A 24151-nucleotide genomic window follows, 5' to 3' on the forward strand; every position below is an offset into this window, starting at 1 on the left:
ATTCATCTACTGATGGACACTTAGGTTGCCTCTATTTCTTGGCTATTGTAAATAGTGATGCAGTAAACATAGGGGTGCATCTACATTTCTCAAACTGGAGTGCTGCATTCTTAGGGTAAATTCCTAGAAGAGGAATTCCTGGGTCAAATGATAAGTCCATTTTGAGCATTTTGAGGAGACTCCATACTGCTTTACACAATGGTTAAACTAATTTACATTCCCACCAGCATTTTAGGAGGGTTCCCCTTTCTCCACAACCTCACCAACATTTCTTGTTGTTTGTCTTTTGGATGGCAGCCATCCTTACTGGTGTGAGGTGATATCTCATTGTGGTTTTAATTTGTATTTCTCTGATAACTAGCGATGTGGAGCATCTTTTCATGTGTCTGTTAGCCATTTGAATTTCTTCTTTAGAGAACTGTCTGTTCAGCTCCTCTGCTCATTTTTTAATTGGATTACATGCTTTCTGTTTGTTGAGGTGTGTGAGCTCTTTATATAATTTGGCTAACAAGCCATTATCGGATCTGTCATTTTCGAATATATTCTCCCATACTGTAGGGTACCTTTTTGTTCTATTGATGGTGTCCTTTGCTGTACAGAAGACTTTCAGCTTGATATAGTCCCAATTGTTCATGTTTGCTTTTGTTTCCCTTGCCTGGGGAGATACGTTCATGAAGAAGTCACTAATATTTACGTCCAAGAGATTTTTGCCTATGATTTTTCTAAGAGTTATATGGTTTCATGACTTACATTCAGGTCTTTGATCCATTTTGAATTTACTTTTGTGTATGAGGTTAGACAGTGATCCAGTTTTATTCTCTTACATGTAGCTGTCCAGTTTTGCCAGCACCATCTGTTGAAGAGACTGTCATTTCCCCATTGTATGTCCATGGCTCCTTTATCAAATATTAATTGATCATATATGTTTAGGTGAATGTCTGGAGTCTCTAATCTGTTCCACTGGTCTGTGGCTCTGTTCTTGTGCCAGTAGCAAATTGTCCTGATTACTATAACTTTGTAGTAGAGCTTGAAGTTGGGGAGTGAAATCCCTCCACTTTATTCTTCTATCTCTGGATTACTTTGGCTATTTGAGGACTTTGGTGCTTCCATATGAATTTTTGAACTATTTATTCCAGTTCATTGAAGAATGTTGCTGGTAATTTGATAGGGATTGCATCAAATCTGTATATTGCTTTGGGCAGGTGACCATTTTGACGATATTAGTTCTTCTTAGCCAAGAGTATGGGATGAGCTTCCATTTGTTAGTGTCCTCTTTAATTTCTTTTAGGAGTGTCATAGTTTTCAGGGTATAGGTCTTTCACTTCTTTGGTTAGGTTTATTCCTAGGTATTTTATTTTTTTGGATGCAATTGTGAATGGAATTGTTTTCCTGATTTCTCTATCTATTGGTTCATTGTTAGTGTATAGGAAAGCCACAGATTTCTGTGTGTTAATTTTGTATCCTGCAACTTTGCTATAATCTGATATCCATTCTAGTAGTTTTGGAGTGGAGTCTTTAGGGTTTTTTACATACAGTATCATGTCATCTGCACATAGTGACAGTTTAACTTCTTGTTTACCAATCTGGATTCCTTGTATTTCTTTGTTTTGTCTAATTGGCATGTCTAGGACTTCCAGTACTATGTTAAATAACAGTGGGGAGAGTGGCATCCCTGTCTTGTTCCCTTTCTCAGAGGAAAAGCTTTCAGCTTCTCTCTGTTCAGTATGATGTTTGCTGTGGGTTTATCATATATTACTTTATTATGTTGAGGTCCTCGCCCTCTGTACCCATTTTTTGAGAGTTTTTATCATCAATGGATGTTGAATTTTGTCGAATGCTTTTTCAGCATCGATGGAGATGATCACGTGGTTTTTGTCTTTCTTTTTGTTTATGTGGTGGATGATGTTGATGGATTTTCGAATGTTGTACCATCCTTGCATCCCTGGGATGAATCCCACTTGGTCATGGTGTATGATCCTTTTGATATATTTTTATATTCAGTTTACTAATAATTTATTGAGTATTTTTTCACCTATGTTCATCAGGGATATTGGTCTGTAATTTTCTTTTTTGGTGAGGTCTTTGCCTGTTTTGGTATTAGGGTGATGTTGGCTTCATAGAATGAGCTTTGGATTATTCCCTCCTCTTCTATTTTTTGGAAAACATTAAGGAGAGTGGGTATTATATCTTCTCTGTATGTCTAATAAAATTCTGAGGTAAATCCATCTGGTCTGGGTTTTTTTTCTTGCGTAGTTTTTTGATTACTGTTTCAATTTCTTTGCTGGTAATTGGTTTGTTTAGATTTTGTGTTTCTTCCTTGGACACTCATGGAAGGTTGTATTTTTCTAGGAAGTTGTCCATTTCTTCTAGGTTTTCCAGCTTCTTAGCATATAGGTTTTCATAGTAGTCTCTAATAATTCTTTGTATTTCTGTTGGGTTCCTCGTGATATTTCTGTTCCTGTTTCTGATTCTGTTGATGTGTGTTGATTCTCTTTTCCTCTTAATAAGTCTGGCTAGAGACTTATCTATTTTGTTTATTTTCTCAAAGAACCAGCTCTTGGTTTCATTGACTTTTGCTATTGTTTTATTCTTCTCAATTTTGTTTATTTCTTCTCTGATCTTTATTATGTCCCTCCTTCTGCTGACCTTAGGCCTCATTTGTTCTTCTTTTTCCAATTTTGATAATTGTGACATTAGACCATTCATTTGGGATTGTTCTTCCTTCTTTAAATATGCTTGGATTGCTATATACTTTCCTCTTAAGACTGCTTTCACTGCATCCCATAGAAGTTGGGGCTTTGTGTTGTTGTTGTCATTTATTTCCATATATTGCTGGATTGATCCATTGCCTATTTAAAAGCGTGTTGTTAAGTCTCCCTGTGTTTGTGAGCGTTTTTGCTTTGTTTGTACAATTTATTTCTAGTTTTTTACCTTTGTGGTTTGAAAAGTTGGTTGGTAGGATTTCAACGTTTTGTAATTTACTGAGGCTCCTTTGTGGCCTAGTATGTGGTCTATTCTGGAGAATGTTCCAGTACACTTGAAAAGAATGTGTATCCTGTTGTTTTTGGATGTAGAGTTCTATAGATTTCTATTTGTTTCATCTGTTCTAGTGTGTTGTTCAGTGCCTCTGTGTCCTTACTTATTTTCTGTCTGGTGGATCTGTCCTTTGGAGTGAATGGTGTGTTGAAGTCTCCTAAAATGAATGCATTGCATTCTATTTCCTCCTTTAATTATGTTAGTATTTGTTTCATATGTGCTGTTGCTCCTGTGTTGGGTGCATATATATTTTTAATGTTTATATCCTCTTGTTGTACTGAGCCCTTTATCATTATGTAATGTTCTTCTTTACCTCTTGTTACTTTCTTTGTTTTGAAGTCTATTTTGTCTGATACTAGTACTGCAACACCTGCTTTTTTCTCCCTTTTGATTGCATGAAATATCTTTTTCCATCCCTTGACTTTTAGTCAGTGCTTGTCTTTGGGTTTGAGGTGAGTCTCTTGTAAGCAGCACACAGATGGGTCTTGCTTTTTTATCCATTCAGTGACTCTATGTCTTTTGATTGGTGCATTCAATCCATTTACATTTAGAGTGATTATTGATAGGTATGTAGTTATTACCATCTCGGGCTTTAGATTCGTGGTTACCAAATGTTCCAGGTTACTTTACTTACTATCTAAGAGTCTAACTTAACTCACTTAGTATACTGTTACAAACACAATCTAAAGGTTCTTTTCTATTTCTCCTCCTTTTTCTTCCTCCCTCATTCTTTATATATTAGGTATCAAATTCTGTACTTTTTGTCTCTCCTTGATTGACTTTGGGGACAGTCAATTTAATTTTGCATTTGTCTCACAATCAACTGCTCCACCCTCCCTACCATTATTTTACTACCTCTAGTGACAGCTCTCCAACCCTAGGAACACTTCCATCTATAGAAGTCCCTCCAAAATAGACTGCAGAGATGGTTTGTGGAAGGTAAAGTCTCTCAGCTTTTGCTTATGTGGAAATTGTTTTATCCCTCCTTCAAATTTGAATAATAATGTTGGTAGATAAAGTAATCTTGGTTCTAGGCCCTTCTGCTTCATGACATTAAATACATCATGCCACTCCCTTCTGGCCTATAACTTTTCTGCTGAGAAGTCTGATGTTAACATGATGGGCTTTCCATTGTATGTGTATCTTATTTCTGCCTCTGGCTGCTTTTAACAGTCTGGCCTTATCCTTGATCTTTCCCATTTTAATTACTATGTGTCTTGGTGTTGTCTTCCTTGGGTCCCTTGTGTTGGGGATCTGTGGATCTCCATGGCCTGAGAGACCATCTCCTTCCCCAGATTGGGGAAGTTTTCAGCAACTACCTCCTCAAAGCCACTTTCTGTCCCTTTCTATCTCTCTTCTTCTTCTTCTGGTATCCCTATAATGTGAATATTGTTCTACTTGGATTGGTCACACAGTTCTCTCAATATTCTTTCATTTTTAGAGATCCTTTTTTCTCTCTGTGCCTCATCTTCGTTGTATTCCTCTTCTCTAGTTTCTATTTCATTTATTGTCCCCTCCACCATATCCAACCTGCTTTTAATACCCTCCATCGTGCTATTCAATGATTGGATCTCTGACCTGAATTCATTCCTGAGTTCTTGGATGTCTTTCCATACCTCCATTAGCATGTTGATGATTTTTATTTTGAACTCACTTTCAGGGAGAGTCACGAGGTCCATATCATTTAAATCTTTCTCGGGAGATGTATTAATAATTTTACTCTGGGCAAGGTTCCTTTGGCTTTTCATGTTTGTATATGGTGCCCTCTAGTGTCCAGAAGCTCTATTCTGGAGCTGCTCAGCCCCTGAAGCAATGTCAGGGGTCACAGGGAAGCAGTACTGTTACCTAGGGGGAGGAAAGGGCTGTTCCCTGCTTCCTGATTGCTGTGCTTGTCACCACTGCCTGAGCCAGTGGGCCGGTCACACAGGTATGTTTTTGTCCCAGAGCAGCCGAATATGGATCCCTTTTTTCCACAAGTGGCCAGGATCCCAGTCTTCCCAGGATCTCTGCCTGTATTAACTTTCCAATGCGGTAGTCATGCAAGTCTCATGAAAGCACCATGAAATGTAGGTTTGTGCTCCCAGCGCAGATCTCCGGATCTAGGTATTCAACAGTCCCAAGCCTTCCTCTCCTTCCCTGCTCCATTTCTCTTCCTCCCACCTGCAAGCTGGGGTTGGGGAGGGGCTCAGGTCCTGTGGAGCCACAGCTCTGGTATGTTACCCCTTTTGAGGTCTGCTCTTTTCTCCAGGTGTGTGCAGTCTGATGCCATCCTCTTCCTTGTTTCTCTCTCAGGATTAGTTGCACCAATTAAATTTTCTAATTGTATCCAATTTTAGGAGGAAGCCTCTGTCTCTCCTCTCACGCCACCATCTTTAATCTGAAGTTTTGAGACCACTCTTCTTAATTTCCTTCCCTCTACTTGGCATTACATTCCACTGTTACTTATTTACTTGCTTGTCTATTTCCCCCTCCAGCCTATGAGCACCATGAGGGCAGGAAAATTATTTTGTCACTGATGTGAATAAGGTCAAAATGCATGTTAACTTTTATTGAGAATGTGCACAGTGCTGCACTGTTATTAATATTGGGATTTGACAGAGTACTAACCCATGAGCATGAGGAATCCTAAAACCATAGTAGTTCTTATTATTAAGTAAAATTATGTGCTTTGTGCTGGGATTCAGCCTACACCCTTCTCCCCATTAGTTCTGGCAATAATCCTCTGGAATAGGTACTGTCATTTATAACACTAATTTACCAAATGGGGAAATTCAGGTACAGAGGGGTTGTGTGCCTTTTCCAGGCCCACACAGGATTTGAACCCAGAATTGATGACAGATCCCTCCATGTTGCTATGAAATTAAGACCATAAACTAGGCCAGCGCTGGGTTCCTGGGACTCTTAGACTAACTGTGTCAATTAGAAAAGGGTAGGAGCCACATGCAGGTCTTGAGGAAATTTTAATGAAAAGCCATTAAACCATAAGCACTATCCAAGAGTATGGCACAGTTCACAGGCAATCTGCTCAGAGACAGAGGCAAAAATAAAACATTCCCTTTTACTCAGCCCAGAATATACAACCCATTGATGCCAGGGTTCTTGTTTGCAGAGACGAAGAATGAGTTTCACAAACAGTCAAGGTAGGAGAGCAAGATACATGCTCTTACTTAGAGATAAACTGAAAGGACAGAGCTCCCGGCTCATGACAGGAGGGGACAAGAGACTCTGTTGTTGGTGGGTTGTCTAGGGGTTTTTATAGGCAGTTGAGGATTTTTAGAGAACATGAAAAAACTTAGGGGTGGGACTGCTAACTGGTCTCTGAATACTAAAAATCAACTTAACTGTAAGGAATTTCCTGCCTTGATTTCTCTCTGCGACATGGTGCCTTGGTCTGGGAGCTGATTCAAAAGGCTGCCTGCCCAGCCACCAAGGTGGGCTTAGGTATTGTCTACTTGCTAAAGAATCTTGCCTCTTGAACTTCCTGGGTGTTAAAATGCAATCTTATCTTTAAGATGGAATTCTTCCTGCCTTTAATCATGCAGTCTACAGCTGGGTCTGCATGCTAAGTTAGTTGCTCAGTTTGCAAAATCACCTTGTCAGATCTGAAGGAGGAAAGAGCACATAGGCCTGGGCCTTTTAGTATGCTAAAGTGAATCTCACACGTGGTTACAAATTATTAGCATAATAAAACATGTGCTACTCTTCTTTATCTGGGGAACATTAACAGATTTCACTGAAGAATGATTCTAGAGCTCAATGTTTAACATAGAGTTTTAGCAGTGGGGTTTCCTTGCATGTAGTTACATTGCTCTGACTGCAGATTTCCTGCCCTCCCCCCTCCGGAGGCCCTCACCCTACACTGACTACATCCATGGTCCCTGTCTCATTCCCCCCTCTACAAATAGAGACCCTAGCTGCTGCTAGGGAAAGGGGGTGATGACCTCTCTGGCTGCTTCATGCTGAGAGGGGGCGCAGTAAGGGATGCAGCTAGGTCTCCATCAATGAATGGGTTGAGAGGGCCTCAGAAGATGGGCACTTCTATTTCAGGTTCCATTTCTATTACTATTTGCATATTTGTGGCTTCTAGGCAAGATAGAACAAATCATGTTTTTAAGTTCAGCAGCAATATCTGGAGTTGGATTTTCCATTCTGGAAGGACAAACTTGATGAGATTAAGAATGCATGGTTGAATATGAGAACTAGAAATAGTAAAACTTTAATGGAAATTATAGGAGAAAACTAAACCCTCTGGGAAATTATACCCAGATATTTTGAAGAACCTAGAATTCTGGATCTATTTTATGTCTCAATGACTAGTACTAGGATTTAGTATGGACAAGGCTGTATTATTGAAACAATACTTTTCTCCAAAATCAACCTCATTTTTATTAGAAGTAACCAGATTAAGAAAATAATTAACACTTGGCTTTATTATTTGCATAAGTGCAGCAAGAAGAGCAATTGATTACATAGGCTCTTTTAATATGATTTGGTGAAACTTTTTGTAAGGAATTTCAGATTGAACTTTTAAAGGCCTCTCGAGGCCAGACAGCCAAGCTAGATTTGCTATCAGGACTTCCCTGCAGTACCTGTAGATTTGGGTGAATTCCTCTCTTCTCAAGTTCTCCAAGACATCCTGAGGTTCCTGAACCTGCCAGGAATTGATTTTCTTTACTCACCTGGTAAGGCTGCTGGGAACCCTGTAAGCAAGGTACTGGTCCTGTTCTTCCAAAGGGCTTTGTTGGCTATATAAAGTCAACCTCAGTTTCTTAAAGCTGTTCATATCTGAGTTTACGCATGAGTATCTCAGGTATGACATTCCAGTTAAAGCCTTGGTAGTATAATCTGTGTTTTTAATTGGTCCTCTTACAAGGGAAGCAGGTTGTTATAGAATTTATGCAAATAAACATACTGCCATGAAATATAAAAGTAGTCACTGAAAATTTTTAAATTCTGAAGGGATCAGGTACAGATAAAGATAAGTTTCAATTCTGCTTATAAAGATTAGTCATTTAATAAACTGTTGTCAGCTTAAGAGAAAAAAGCTTAAAACACTTTATGAACAACATTTGAAACAAAAAGCCACAAAATCATCTTCCTTAGTTTACTCAATCCTATGTAACCAATACCTGTTCTGCTGAAATCTGATTCTTTACTAGTTTATCAGTAATAAAACAGTGACTATGAATGACAAAAGACATACAAATGACAATGGTTAAAGATATGATGACAGCTTACTGTAAGACAGTTGACATAAGGAAATTTGGATATTTCTGTAACACAAAACATTTAGTAACAAAGTTTAGCATCATTCTCTTTAACAGTGCTTTCCAGATAATTAAGCAAGTAATTATGTATCAGATAAAAAAGCCAAATTAGCCAAATACTTTCTCCAATGAGAAAAAAATTCCTCTGACATGTTCCAGGCACCCTCTGGAAAATATCAGAGTTAACTATCAGAACTTAAAACTATGAGGTACCTTAATGTTTAGTAAACACTGAGAAACAGGCTATTGTAAACTGTTACACTAGCATTCTTTAGATTGACAAATTTATGAACATTTTATAATTTCTGTAACCATGAGATTAACAACACAATTTCTCACTAAGCACAATGTATATCTTCTTAACTTAGCAAAACTTTAAGGTTTTAGGTTACTACAAAGATTCTCAGGTTGTAGGTAGGTATACACACTATAACACACAATTATTATTAAGTTCACTTGCTACCTTTAGTTTACTATTTCTTAACAATTATGCTAGACTACTTACAAAACCTTTACTGAATATTAGACTAAGTCAAGCCTATGAGCATTTTATTCTCAAAAGATTTAGCAGGTAACATCAACTTAAATGACTCCAGGTAAACTTAGGCAGCTGATAACCATAAGGGCATGTCCATTTTAGTTCAACTTAAATTAGGATTTATGCTTAACATTTTCCATTAGAATTCTCTGGAAGTTTTAGAATGCCCAATTTTCACAAGTGCTTGTCTTTAAATCAATTTCATTAATACCATCCAAAGGTAGAAAAATCTTTGATCTACATGCTTAGACACACAAACATACAGTCTGAGACATAATGACTACAGTTAGCAACACTCTTCAGAAAAAGAACGTATACACATATAGATAAACTGACACAGAGACTTGAGTTACTGATATTCAATCGCCTTTCCTTTTAGCTTATTTGACTAAAAGTATCTCAGTTTTCAAGAATACACTCTACAGGCAAGCAGTTTATATAACTGGGTTAAGGTTTAGATGGCCCCAGACTAACAGGGCCAATGAAGGCTCTGAATTGATAGGGACTGTATGTCTCCAGGTGGCTGGAAATGAAATGCAAGTTTTGGATTCTCCCAGAGGAGGATGCCGCCCCAAATCACTCACGGAAGGCGTCTCTTGATGCAACAAGCAAGAGGAATTTATTCAGAGGCCAGCTAGCTGGGGTCCATGCGTTAGCCCGACACAGCGGGTCTCAACGAGGACCCCGAACTCACAAAACCAGAAGTTTTTATAGCATTTTCAAAGGGGCAGTATTTTCTACAGTCACCATACAGTGTTTTTTTTTCATAGACACATAAATTTTCGGCTGACGCCTTATCCTGGGGGTCTGGTTAGATAAAATCACTTTCGGAATGTTTAGGGTGGTTCTAGCAAGATAAGCTTAACTGATTGAGGTTGGCTAACTAAAGGTCACTACAATTAACACTGGCTGACTAACTTGTTTTTCAAAGTTCTAGTAATTTTTCTCCTTCTAGGTTAGAAAATGGTGTTTGAGCCTTTAAGATGGCTGTGCTTATGCTAACTTTTGATTCTTCAGGTTCTACATTTCCCCACTTCTCTTTAAGGGCATTCTAATCATGGAATGTTTGTATCTTCTTGTTGGGTGAGTGAATAATACTGTTGCTTTAACATTAGTACATGAACGGCACTCACTCTTTCTCTAACAAAAGTTATCAGCCGATTCAATATGCAGGGTCCTAAAGTGAGGAGCAACACAAGGATGAGTAAGGGCCCAGCCCGAGTGGATATCAAGGTCGTAAACCACGGGGACCTAGTGAACCAAGATTCAAATAGCCCTTGGCCGGCTTCTCGTTCTCTCTTTCTCTGGTCTAGCCTTTCTTTAAGCTTTGACATTGAATCTCTTACTATTCCGGAATGGTCTGCATAAAAGCAGCATTCTTCTTTTAAAGCTGCACACAATCCTCCTTCTCTTAGAAACAGCAGATCCAGCCCTCGTCTGTTCTGCAAGACTACTTCAGAGAGGGAAGTCAGAGATTTTTCAAGTTTAGTAATGGATTGCTCTATGGTTTTTAGGTCTTCATCAATAGCTGTCCTTAGTCTCTCATAATGTTGGTTCCGTTGGATAATAGCAGCTGTCCCTGTTCTTACTCTGGCTGCGACTCTTATCTCTAACAACACAGCTAAGGTCAGCGAGACCGGCTCCCTCCTATATCTATGCCTAGGTTCAAATTCAGCTACGAATGAGAGGTTATCATGATACATCATCTTGGGCACCAGCTGAACTATGATACAGAAATCGTGGGAGGAGTTGAAGGCAGAAGTAGAGACACATGGGGTCACTCCAGTGTTACAAGCTCACCACCCTTCGGGAGGAGGGACTAGATACTCATTTTCACCTGAGGAGGTCACAGCTATGGTTTCATTACACAAAGCTTTATGGGTGGGAGGGACTGAACCTAAATATTTTCCTCTTCCAGTTACTTCAGTCAGAGTTAGCTTCTTGTGGCTTCCCCAGCTACAGATCTCGTGACGGGTTGTCCTGTTAAAACTGCCTAACAATCTCAATCTTTTATAATAAGGTGGCTCAGAAGAGAAACACAACTAACAGGATTCAGTAGTGTTAGGGTTGGTGGTATTTAAGACCTGAAAAGCCCCTTCAAGGAGGTTGAGAAGGCGTTGTCCGGTGCCAGGAAAGGAGGTGACTCAGCCAAGAGTGGAGGCGGAGGGAGTGGTGGCAGAGTCTATAGGTGGGGCTAGGGCCTGTTTTGGGGCTGGGGCTGGGAGACGCGGTTGATCCCACAAGACAGCGTTGGGTCTTACTGGGACAGCCGGAAGAGTCTCTACTTTAAGCCTAAGCATAAACAAGACTCCATTATCATAGCCACTCTGGTAGTCTTAGTCCCTACATAAGCCCTTTTTCCCAGTTTGTTGCTCTTTTTCCTGCATCTGTGAAAGAGATGTCAATAGGGTTGCAGGTGGGATTAGTCGTGCATTGGGCACGAGCGGTATTCTACTGGATTTTTATGAGGCCTAGAGGATATCTCCCTGCGCTTCCTGTCAGCCAATGGCATGTCCCTGTTTGTTCACAACCCCAATTTTTGCAGAAAATATCTGTCTTCTCACCACACTGTGAGGCCTTGGCACTATCGGCTGAGGGGGCTGGGCATACATAGAAGCATGTATTCTGGAGCTCTTTCATGGTCCCAGAGCTCAAATGCACTGTATAATCTCGAGTACCACATCCGGGTACCCTAACTTTATCTTCATACCATGGGTCTTGTTTGAAGAGAGTGCACAAATCTACAGTGAGGGTAGGCCACCAAGTTCCCCTAGGGTGTTGTCCTGTTAACTGGACTACTACTTGTTGGGAAGCCGGGGTAATGATTTGCCATGTGAGTAACCTGGGTTCATGGGGGTTAGGGTTCTGGAGGTGGGAAGTAACTGGGTCATTAGAATTAGAATTGTTAGTGACACAATCATTTTTACACAAGCGAAATTTAAGAGGGTTATCAGTTCGAATTACTTGCCAGTCCGGGTCTGGTTGAGGCGCTTTCTTCAGATGTGAAGCATGTATCCAGGAAGAGATGCCATCTACTTTCACAGCTGTAGGTGTGGTCAAAAGGACGATAAAGGGTCCTTTTCACCGAGGCTCAAGATTGTCCGTTCGATGTCGCCTTACGTAGACAGAGTCTCCCACTTGGAACGGGTGAGGTACTGAATTGTCCTCTGGCTGATAGACTTCTCGGATAGAGGCCCACACTTCTTTCTGCACAACTTCCAGAGCCCGTAACCTTTCAAGCAGAAACTTATTAGTCACAGATTCAGGGGATACGTGGAGGTGAGCTGCATTTAGTGGAGACGGGGCTCCAAACATTATTTCAAAGGGTGTTAGTCTAAAACGGCTGGGGGTGTTTCTAACTCGGAATAAGGCGAAGGGAAGGAGGACTAACCAATCATATAAACCAGTCTCTATGGATAATTTAGTGAGGGTCTCTTTTAGAGTTCTATTCATCCTTTCTACCTGTCCTGAGCTCTGGGGCCTGTATGCACAATGCAATTTCTAATCAGTCCCCAAAATCTTGGCCAATCCCTGACTTACCTGGGCAACAAAGGCAGGGCCGTTGTCGGAGCCAATTACCTTTGGGATTCTAAACCTGGGAAATATTTCTTCAAGGATCTTTTTAGACACCGTCTGAGCTGTCTCAGTTTTGGTGGGGAACACCTCTGTCCATCTTGAAAATGTGTCTAGGAAAACTAGAAGTTACTTATATCTATACTTAACAGGCTTGATCTCAGTGAAGTCAACTTCCCAGTAAGCCCCTGGGCGATACCCTCGAAGTCTTTTCCCGGATGTGACTGGATTTTTACTCACATTTACTAATTGGCAGGGAACACAATTTCTTACAACCTCGTCAGCCAGTTTTCTTAATCCAATAACATGATAAGGGGAGTCTTGAACCAAGGTCTTTATGTTTTTTGCTCCCAAATGTGTCAATTGATGCAATTGCCTTAAGTATTCTTCTGCCTCTCTCTTAGGCAGGACAACTCTCCCTTTTTCAGACTTGTATATCTCGTGGGGTGAGGAATTTTTAAACTCTAATTTGTTTATACAAGCGAGGTCTTCGGGTGTATACTGGAAGCTCTTAATACAAGTGGCCTCCGGGTACACTTGGAGGGGTAAGATATTCATTCCCTGGGCTGCTTGTTTTGCAGCTTGGTCCGCCCTTCTGTTTCCTTGAGCTATTAGAGAGTCACTTTTTTGATGCCCAGGGCAATTTATTATTGCCACTTCTCTAGGTCTATGGATGGCTTCTAACAAATTTAAAATTTCTTGTTTGTTTTTAACATCTCTCCCGGCAGAAGTCAATAACCCTCTCTGTCTATAAATAGCCCCGTGTATGTGAGCGGTGACAAAAGCGTATCGGCTGTTGGTATAGAAGTTAAGTCTCTTACTTTCTGCCATCTTTAGAGCCTGTGTCAGAGCGACGAGCTCTGCTCGCTGTGCAGAAGTGCCCGTTGGAAGTCCACTGGCCCACACGATTCGGTTATCATCCACTACTGCAGCTCCCGCCATTCTCTTACCATCTATAATGTAACTGCTCCCACCTGTATACTAAGTCAGGAGTCCTGGTCCTTCCAAAGGCTGATCTTGTAAGTCCTGGCGGGTCCCCGCCTCCTCAGCCAGGATTTCCTGGCAGGTATGAAGTACTTCTTTTTCCAAATCGGGGAGCAGAGTAGCTGGGTTTAGGATGGCGGGTGGGGCAAATTCCACACGATCACGATTCAGGAGTAAGGTCTGGTAGTGAGTCATTCTGGCATTTGATATCCATCTTTCAGGTGGTTGCCGGATTATGCTCTCCAACGCATGTGAAGCAACCACAGTGAGTTTTTGTCCCAGTGTTAGTTTGTCAGAATCTTTAACTAGGAGGGCCACAGCTGCTACTACTCTCAGGCAGGCAGGCCACCCACTACTCACGGGGTCTAATTTTTTTGACAGATAGGCGACAGGTCTCTTCCAAGGTCCCCATTGTTGGGTCAACACTCTTCGAGCTACTCCGCTCCGTTCGTCCACGAAAAGGACAAATGGCTTAGTTACATCTGGCAATGCTAGAGCGGGTGCTGAGAGGAGGGCTTTCTTGAAATCATCAAAGGCCTGTTGTTGCTCAGATCTCCAAACAAATGGGGCTGTCCCCTTGGTAAGGGGGTACAGAGGGGCGGCCAAGGAAGCATATCCGGGTATCTACAATCTACAAAACCCCGCTGTCCCCAGAAACTCGCGAACCTGGCGTGCTGTAGTGGGGACCGGAATCTGCGTCACAGTCTGCTTCCGGGCTTCAGTAAGCCACCTTTTCCCTTTTCTCAGGGAATATCCCAAATAAATCACTTGTTGTTGGCAGATCTGTGCCTTCTTAGCAGATGCTCTATACTCTAATTTGGCAAGTTCAGTCAAAAGGGCTTCAGTGGCCTCTTGGCAGGTCTCCCGGGTGGGAGCGGCTATCAATAAGTCATCAACATATTGCAGCAAAGTTACCTGTGGGTTTGAAGCTCGGTAGAAAGCCAAGTCCTGATGTAAAGCCTCATCGAAGAGGGTGGGCGAGTTCTTGAATCCTTGTGGCAAACGAGTCCAGGTCAATTGCCCAGTAGTTCCTGTGGTGGGATCTTTCTACTCAAAGGCAAACAGCAGTTGGCTGTTCTGGTGCAAGCGCAGACAAAAGAAAGCATCCTTTAGATCTAAAACTGAATACCAGATGTTTTTTGGGGCCAGGGAGCTTAGTAGGTTATAGGGATTCGGCACGGTGGGGTGAATGTCCTGTGTCCTTTTGTTAACTTCTCTTAAATCTTGTACTGGTTGGTAATCTCCCGTTCCTGCCTTTTTTACAGGCAGCAAGGGGGTGTTCCATGGGGATTGACATTTTACTAATATTCCCTGTTCCATAAGCTTCTGGATATGTGGCCTAATTCCATCCCTGGCTTCCTTACTTATTGGATATTGCCTCACAGTCACTGGCAAGGCTGAAGCTTTTAGTTCTATGATTACAGGGGGCTGGTTCTTGGCGAGCCCCATGCCCGCCGTCTCCGCCCAGGCTCCTGGGAATCGGTCGAGCCACTCCTGACTAATTCGGGAGGGCTCTGGTTCTATAAAAAGACAGTATTCGTCTTCCAATCTTATGGTCAGAATACTCAAGTTCAAAGGCTTATTTTCCTGATTAGTCACCAGAGGTTTTTCAGGTTGAAAAGATATTTGGGCTCCTACTTTGGTCAAGATGTCCCTTCCTAACAGGGGCATAGGGCATTCTGGTATAATGAGGAACGAGTGACTTACTCGTCCTACTCCTAAGTCTACTGCTCTTCGGGTGGTCCATGCATATTGTTTCTGGCCTGTAGCTCCAATCACCCAAGACTTTTTGCCAGAGAGAGGGCCCTTGTCTTTAGTTAATACAGAATGTTGAGCACCGGTGTCTACTAGGAACTCAACGGGTTGCCCCTCCACTTTCAGAGTTACCCTGGGCTCGGGGAGGGGTTCCGAGCCCCGTCCTCCCTAATCTTCATCTTCCAGCAGAGACAACACCTTTTTTGGAGGCTTCTTCAGTGGCTTTTTAGGGCATTCTTTCACCTAATGTCTTTTCTCTTTGCAGTATGCACATTGATCTTTATCCAAAGGAGGCCGGTTGCCCAGGTTCCCTGCCTGACTAGTTCTACCACTAGAGGGCGGGCATCCCTTACCTTCTACTACTGCGGCCAAGATTTTTGTTAAATTTCTCTCATGCTTCCTATCCCTCTTTTCCTCTTTACTTTCTTTTTCCTTTTCCTTCTTTAATTCCTTCTCTTCCTCAGTCTCTCTCTTATGATAAACTTTCTCAGCTTCTTTCACCAAATCTCTCAACGACAAATCCTGTAAGCCTTCTAGTCTCTGAAGCTTCTTTCTAATATCAGGCGCTGATTGCCCAATAAAGGCAAGAGCCACTGAAGCACTGTGTTCCTCAGAAGTGAGGTCAAAAGGAGTATACCTCCTGAAGGCTTCCATCAGGCATTCTAAGAACACTGCGGGTGCCTCAGCGGCTCCCTGACTAACCTCTCTTACCTTGGCCAAATTGGTGGGGCGCCTTGCAGCCCCGCGAAGACTTAACACCAGAGCCTGGCGATAGATGGTTAGTCGCTCCCTACCTTCTGGAGAATTAAAGTCCCAGTTGGGTCTGGTCAGCGGGAACCCCCTTTCTATATCATGAGGGAGTTGCGACGGTCGTCCGTCAGCTCCAGGCACGTTCTTTCGCGCTTCCAGGAGGATCCTTTCTCTTTCTTCCGTGGTGAAGAGTACCTGTAAGAGCTGCTGACAATCATCCCAAGTGGGCTGGTGAGAGAACATCAGGGACTCTATCAGTCCCATTAGTCTCTGCGGTTCCTCTGAAAAAGGAGGGTGGTTAGCTTTCCAATTATATAAATCGGCAGAGGAGAATGGCCAGTATTGCAGAGGTTGGAAAGGCGGGTCTCCTTCCCCCCCGAGAATGGGGGCCCCATAAGACCTGAGGGGAAAAATACCTGACAGGTCCAATGCGGCCCCTCGGCGCCGCCGAGTTCCCTGGGCCAGTCCCGGAGCTGGCCCTGATGCCTCAGTACCAGAGGCTAGAGGCATCGGAGGTGCCAGGGCCGGAGGCACTGGGGCCTCGGCCGCCGGGGCCTCGGGCGCCGGGGCAGAGGCAGGAGGGTAAGGAGGGGGATCATCAACCATGAGCAAGTCTTGAGTGTCAGGGTGTATTTTGGTGGTCTCTTTCCCTTTTCCCCGAGGTTGAGCCTGAGCAAATAAGACTCAAGAGTTCGCTTTTTTCGCACCCAGGGCTTTACCCAGGGCGGTAGATTTTCCACCAATTCTTGCCAGACCACAATGTAGGGCTGCTGATCCGGATGTCCCCGAGTTGAATTCTGGAAAACAACAGCTTTTACTGCAAGCAGAGTGGAGAGGTCAAAAGTCCCCTCCGGGGGCCATCCAACGTTAAAAGTGGGCCACTCGGAGGTACAGAAAGTCTGCCACAGTCCTTTTTTAACTTCTACCGACAAGTCATGTGCCCTTGCTCTCACTTCTGTCCAATGACCAAACGTCAGGCTAAGGGGGGTCGTCACGGTCTGTCCCATTGCCAGTATAACAATTATTAGACACGTAAAAGACACATAAAACAGAGACACACAGAGATTAAACACACAGCGGCCGCTTTTTGTCTTCCTCAGATTTCTGACCAAGAACCGGAAGGAATCAGTGGGCTGATACTCTCGGCGCCCAAAAACCAACCCTATCTCATCCGGTTCACTTTTGCGGAAAAACAGGTGGGAGGCCACCAGGCGTCCCTGGCCCTCCAAACTCCCCGGGGTGTCCCCCAGGGTTGCAGCCTGCGGTGCTCCAAGTACGTCTACCAACCGCAGTCGCGACCCCTTATGGGACCGGGATGGCTGCCAGACAGAGGGTACCCTTTTCAGAACTCAGACCAGTCTCACTGAAAAGCAGAACACAGAACACAGACAACTCAAGGCGTCACTAATCTTACCTCTTCCTCCAAGAACAGCTTCGGGAGTGAAGCGGGGTGAGCGCACGATACCGGACGAGCCCCCAAATGTAAGACTCAACGGCCTTATTCCGGTCTGCACTTCCCCCCCAGTGAGGAGACGAAGGCCACAGCAGATCGATGCAACAAGCAAGAGGTTTATTGTTATTCCAGCTAGCTGGGGTCCAAGTGTCTGCCCTACACAGCGGGTTTCAACAAGGACCCCGAGCACTCAGAACCAAGGGTTTATATAGCATTTTCAAAACACTTAACTCAGTAATTTTCTACAGCTGCACATTATCTTTGCAAGACATACATCCTGGGGTTAAGCAAGAGCAAGATAAGACCACTCCTCAATTGTTAGGGAGGTTCTGTATGATAAGCTTGGTATGTAGGATTAACTGACCAAGGTTAGCTGGCCGAAGGCCACAGCTGCCCCCATTATGGTGTTCATGATTAACTTGTTTTCCAAGGCCTTACCCAGTTCCAGTCTTTTTTCTTTTAAGTCACAACTTCAGAAAACTGCTTCTAGGCCCTTAAGATGGCTACTCTTATGCTAACTTATTCTCATTCTTACACAAGTACAATTCTAGCTCCAGTCATTTAAATCCAGGCTGTATTTCAGAAGATAAATTTCTTCTGTTTCAGGGTGTCTAGTTTAAAAACCTCTCAATTTTTGAAGATAATGAGCCCAATAAGTAGAATAGATTTCCTCTAAAATAATTTGCAAAACTAGTTCCACATTGTAGTCTACGGGACTGTTCACTATTTTACTTCCTTCCATTAAAATAAATTTATCTGCATAACTTTTTTATATTGCAATACTCAGGGGCCAAGCCTCCCCATCAGAGAGTTTGTATTAAGGCCAGGCTTGTGTGCAGAAGATAAGACCTTTCTTCTTTTTCAGGGACTGGGGATCAAAATTGCTCTCAGTTCCTCAGAATGCATGCCCGAGGCATGTCTGGCTTTAACCTTGAAGAGGATGCTCTCATCTGAAAGACAGAGAGAGAAAGACAGGTGCCCAGCACCTGGTCAGCCTCTCTCTGTGAGGGTGTCCCCTCACCTTGGAGCTTAGGTGATAGTGGTCAATCACCCCCTCTGCCAGGCCTACTGGATTTAACCACTCCTTACCAGTGTGGCCAGTACCTTGCCTTGATTCCCCTCTTGCTTTCCCACTAAGGAAGAGTCGCCTCAGAGCTCTAGATTTAGTGGGACCTCACCAGTGTGCTCCTACTTATGCCTTTGGGTAGTTTCCCTAGTTTTCTCTGCAGGAGCTTTACTTGAGAGCTCCCTGCCTGTCTGATAAGTGCAGGGACTGTGTGACTTCTTGCTTCCAGAGCCCTGATCTAAGTCACAAACCTGTTTTGCTTTCCCAGGGCTGCAGAAAAGGAAATGCCTGCCCCCAGGATGACTGCCTCTAAGGAAAGGAGATCAACACAATAGACCCATTTGCATGTTGGTCTCAGGATTTAGCTTGATTAATTTACAGACTTCATTTACATTACACAGGAGAAAGTGGCACAGGCCTAAGAGGACTTCTTTGAATTGGAAGCAAGGGAGCTTTTTGCTAAGGCTAGAAATAAAATTCAGGGGCTACCATGGACATTTACATGGGGGGTCTATACTCTCAAACACCAGTTTCTGCCACTGCCTAGAAATTATGCCACTAGTCACCCACTGTAAGAAATCTGATCTATGAGACAAGAGGTCAGGTGTCATCTGCAACTCTCGCATAGGCAGCAGCCTAGCCGGAGGTTCACTCAGTGCCTTCAGATCAATTGGCTTGAGCTGAGATCCAAGGACCACTGTGTACTAGTCCGGTCTGCCCTCAGAGTCCACAGATTAGGATAGGAAAGTAGGAAATAGGCTCAGCCACTCCTCAACATTCCTGTCCATCCAGAGGCAGGGGATCAAGGAGTGGCAGACACCAGGAAACCTTTCACCCAATATTTAAGAGTGGTAGCTGATGCTAATCATCTTTTAAGTGGCTAACGGATGCCCAGACATATTTTTATGAGATAAAAAGTACAGCATTTCGTTAGGAATAAGAATGGAGCATACATCTCCTACCTTGCAGTGGTGAGCATCAGGTTCTGTGAAATTGATGAACTTAGAAGGGAGTTAGGGATGCCCCCTGCCTCACTCAGAGGCCAGGGCAGCCTGAAGAAGCATATTGGAAGTCAGAGGCAGAGACAGAGAGGCGCTCCTCATGGATACCCAGTTGGGCTGTTGGGGTCTGATTCCAGACAAGCGGGCCTTTGAGAAGATGCTGGAGTGTTGCCTCAGCCTAGACTCTCGCAGTTGCCCACGGCCTTCCTCAGTCCCTCACATCTGAAGAGATGCCTCTGAAGGGGAATCCTGGCCTCCACTCAGGTGACTTTCCTGGATCCCAAGGGAGATGGGGGATCCACTGAGGGAGATGCAGGAGAACCTGTTGCTTGAGACTTTGAGATCAGCAGCCAGGCTAGTCCTATTTAAGTGGCTGACAAGCGCCTGATTTTGTGCACCACAGATGGCTTCTTTCTATAAGACAGTGAAAGAAAAGGCAGGCTTGAATGCTAATACTCACCTCCGAAGTTATCCCAGACGAGCCCCCAAAGATGATGCCAGGGTTCTTGTTTGTGGAGAGAAAGAATGGGCTTCACAAACAGTCAAGGTAGGAGAGCAAGGTACAGGCTTTCATTTAGAGATACAGTGAAAGGACAGAGCTCCCAGCTCATGCCAGGAGGGGACAAGAGAGTCCATAGTGGTGTGTTGTCTAGGGGTTTTATAGGCAGTTGAGGATTTTTTGAGAACATGAATAAAACTTGGGGTGTGGACTTGTTAAGAGGTCTCTGAATATTTACAATTAACTTAACACAAGCAACTTCCTCTGATGATTTCTCCCTGAGATACCAGCATCTTGGTCTGGGAGCACATGAAATAAGGCCACCTGCTCAGCCCCCAAGGTGGGCTGATGCATTGTTTGCTAAAGAGTAAGTGAAGAATTTGTGACGTCTTAACTTCTTGGGTATTAAAATGCAATCTTATCTTTAAGGTGGAATCTTTCCTGCCTTTTACTGTGTTGTTTATGCCTGGGCTTTCTTGCTAAATTAGTTACCCAGTTTGCAAAATTACTTCATCAGATCTGAAGGAGGAAAGACAGCACATAGGCCTGGGCCTTTTAGTATGCAAAAATGAACCTTACACATGATTATAAATGGTTAGCATAATAAAACATGTGCTACTCTTCTTTATCTGAGGAACATTAAATGATTTCACTGAAGAATGATTATAGAGCTCAATGTTTAACATAGAGTTTAAGCAGGGGGGTTACTTTGCATGTAGTTACACTGCTCTGACTGCAAATATCCCTCCCTGCACCCTCCAGAGGCCCTCACCCTACTCTGACTACATCTATGGTCCCTGTCTCAAAATACCCTCAAAAAAACCTGACCCTGTCAGGTCAATAGCCATATAATGCCAGATCACAATGCCTCCATCACTCACACAGCATCCAACTTGCCACATAGGCATTTTGTCATCTCACATGATGAGAAGTGTGAGTCCAGCACAAAAATATATTTTTGTGAGAGAGAGAGAGAGAGAGAGAGAGAGAGAGAGACTACATTCACATCACTTTTATTACAGTATATTGTTGCATTTATTCCATCATTATTGTTGCTAATCTCTTATTGTGCCTGATTTATAAAATCAGCTGTATCATAGGAATGTATGGAAAGGAGAAACATGGTATATATGGTGTTCAGGCATCCACTGAGGGTTTTTGAACATATCCCTTGATAGATGGGGGTGGAGTGCTATTGTAATTCTTAGCTTCAATTTAGCTTCTGTTAGACACTCAGTGTACATTTATTGGTTGGACAGAAAGATAGATGTCAGGTTTTGGAGCAGAGAAGCCCTTTCTGAGAACATGGCTGGTATCAAAACCATAGAGCCTGGCTGGGGTTCAGGCAGGGAAGGGGGACTTTCTGCCCCCAGGTTTCCTTAAACCCCAGCCTCCAAGCTCCACACACCAAATTAAACAAACAAGAGAACCAGTTTAAGTCCAGTACCTCTGATCTGTCTTTGAGGACTTGGAATCTTGCAAATCAAGTTTCATTTAAAGGAGCCCCAGCTGTCAGTCCTCATGATCCCAGGGGAGAGCACAGCCCTTGGGTCAAAGTCAGAAAGTTACCCTCTTAAAGCTTCTGTTTGTTTCCAATCCACATTGTTGCTCCCCTCCACTTCTTGAAAGAAAAAAAATTGCTCCCTGAGTGAAAACCCCACCCACCTGTCACAATCAGCACAGTCTCTTGTTTTTCCCCAGAGCTGCTCTTTTGGCTTTGAAGAAGAAAATTATGTGGAGATTTCCTCCAGCATGGGCAGCCTTGTGACTGATCCTGCTTGGTATATAATTAAATTGATTATATGTATTATGTCATGCTATATATAATTATACTTCAATTATATATAACATGCATTATAATAATTATTATTATACATAACATAACACTAATTAACACCTATTATTGATATTACTATTTCCATTTATTTTACTATAGTAGTAATTATTATTACTATACCTCTCTGGTCCAGGTGAGTCTCCCATACACTTTTAGTCCTCATTCATTATCTCTAATGTATACATTATCCACTCTAGTACATATGAAGAATCTGAAAGAGAGGTTTTGTCAGTTGCTAAATGTCAGCAGCATTCAAGAGGTGAAACGGGTACAGTCCAGGTTGATAAATAGTGATGCCCATTCCAGTCCCCTGTGACATGAGCTCTCTGGAGGCAGAATAAGCAAAGGTCCTGGGGTAGACATCACCAGCTGTGTTTTGCCTGTGATGCACTGCCCAGTTTTGTTGGAATGCAGAGTATGTGGGAGGTGTGGATTGAATAATAACAATGGAAGGGGTCAACCAGGCACTGAGCAACAGCCTGAGGATTTGGGGCTCTGTTTAGGGAGCAATGGACTGCTCTACAAAGTTTCTGGTCTGAGATAGGTTGCCCCTTAGCTTAGGCCAGTGAAAATAGCAGCCCACCTCTACTGAGAACAAACTTGGCTGGGACCATCGCCAATGCCCCTTCACATGAAGTCCACACAAGAATATTCTGAGGAAAGTTTTATTATTGCCATTCCCACTTTCTGATGGGGAAACTGAGGTCCAGAGAAGCCCATGCAGCTGGCCAGTGCTGGAATCAGGATTGCACCTCAATGCCTTCTTTCAGACCTCAGTGGGCCTCACTGAGCTAGGGAATTGCTTAAGTTGTTTCTTTGAGACATAGCCATGCCGACTGTTTCTCTGAGTTCCATGAGCTGCTCTGGCAAATTAATCAAACCCAAGTACAGGTGTCTTGGGAACCACTGATCTGTAGCCACTTGGTCAGAAGTACAGGTGACAAGTCCAGCTTGCAATTGGTGTCTGAAGTGTGTGTTGGGGGGTAGTCTTGTAGGACTGAACCCTTAACCCATGGAATCTGATGCTGTCTCCAGGTAGATAGTGCCAGAATTGAGTTGAATTTCCAGACACCCTGCTGTTGTCCAAGAATTGCTTCTTGATGAGGGGACCAGCCCCTCACCATTGGAAACTGAGTCTCAGAACACCAAAAGACCTTCTACATGCCAGGCTTTGTGCTAGTCACTGATATCACCACCCCTTGGGGAAAGGACCATGTGGTGTCCTAGGAGAGCTTCAGGTGGTAAGGACATGGTGATGACACTGGCTGAGATGGGAGGAAAGTTTGAGTGGCAATTGGAAATCTGAATGTCTTAGAGCACTTGGGCTGCCATAACAAAATAGTTTAAGTGGCTTAAATGATTGAAATGTATTTTCTGATGTTTCTGAAGTCCAAGACCCAGGTGCTAATCAGGATGGTACCTGTTGGGAACTTTCTCATGTGGCATTTAGTTATTTATTCGTTATTTATGTCAACATAACCTCTGATTCTTACACATTCAATGGAGTATCCTTGGTGACTATCATCATTGATACCAATTTATCCCAGCCTTGGCCATTGGGAGGTCCTTCAAGCTGCCTCCTTTGTCCTGTTGATATGTCCCCATTAATCTTTAAGCACTTCCTTACTTTCTGGTACTAGATATTCCAGACTCTTTATATACTTTCCAAGGTAGGAATCTTTGTTTTGCTCATTGATGTATCCTAAATGGTTAAAACACAGTCTGGCACACAGTAAGGACTCAGTATGCATTTGTCCAAAGAATTCAATGAATGAATGAATGGTCCCTGGTTAGGGCTTGAGAGGCGTCCGAACACTGCCTGCTTCTCTGGCTACACCATTGGTAATCATATATGTTTCTCACTATGGTTTAGTCATCTATATGGGTAGTAAGGATGTGTGTGGTTATGCCAAGGAATTGACGTGTGTCAGTACACAGATGTCTGTTCATTTTTGGGGTTAAATCTGGGGGTAGGTTGGTTGGTGAGTGGTGCTCCTGTTTGCTGGTGGGACTGTCAATATTTGGGGGTCAGGTGCTCATGTTGCATCTTTGTGTGTGTAATTGCAGAAAGCTGTGGGAGACTGTACAGGATCTGTGGAAAAATGTGTTAGGTTGAGGAGGTTGAATATCTGTTCACACATCTGAGAGTAAGAACTTGTTTATTTTATTAAATGGAGATACAATTGACATATAACATTAGACTTGTTTCAGCCACATGATGTCATGATTTGGTATTTGTATACACTGAGAAATGATCACCACAATGTCTGGTTAACATCTGTCATCACGTAGTTCCACATGTTTTTCCTTGTGACACGAATGTTAAGATCTAGTCTCTTAGCAACTTTCAAATATACAATGCAGGTTTGTTAACTAAATCACCATGTAAATC

This window comes from Manis pentadactyla, chromosome 12 (assembly GCF_030020395.1).
Source record: "Manis pentadactyla isolate mManPen7 chromosome 12, mManPen7.hap1, whole genome shotgun sequence".
Taxonomy (NCBI): Eukaryota; Metazoa; Chordata; class Mammalia; order Pholidota; family Manidae; genus Manis; species Manis pentadactyla.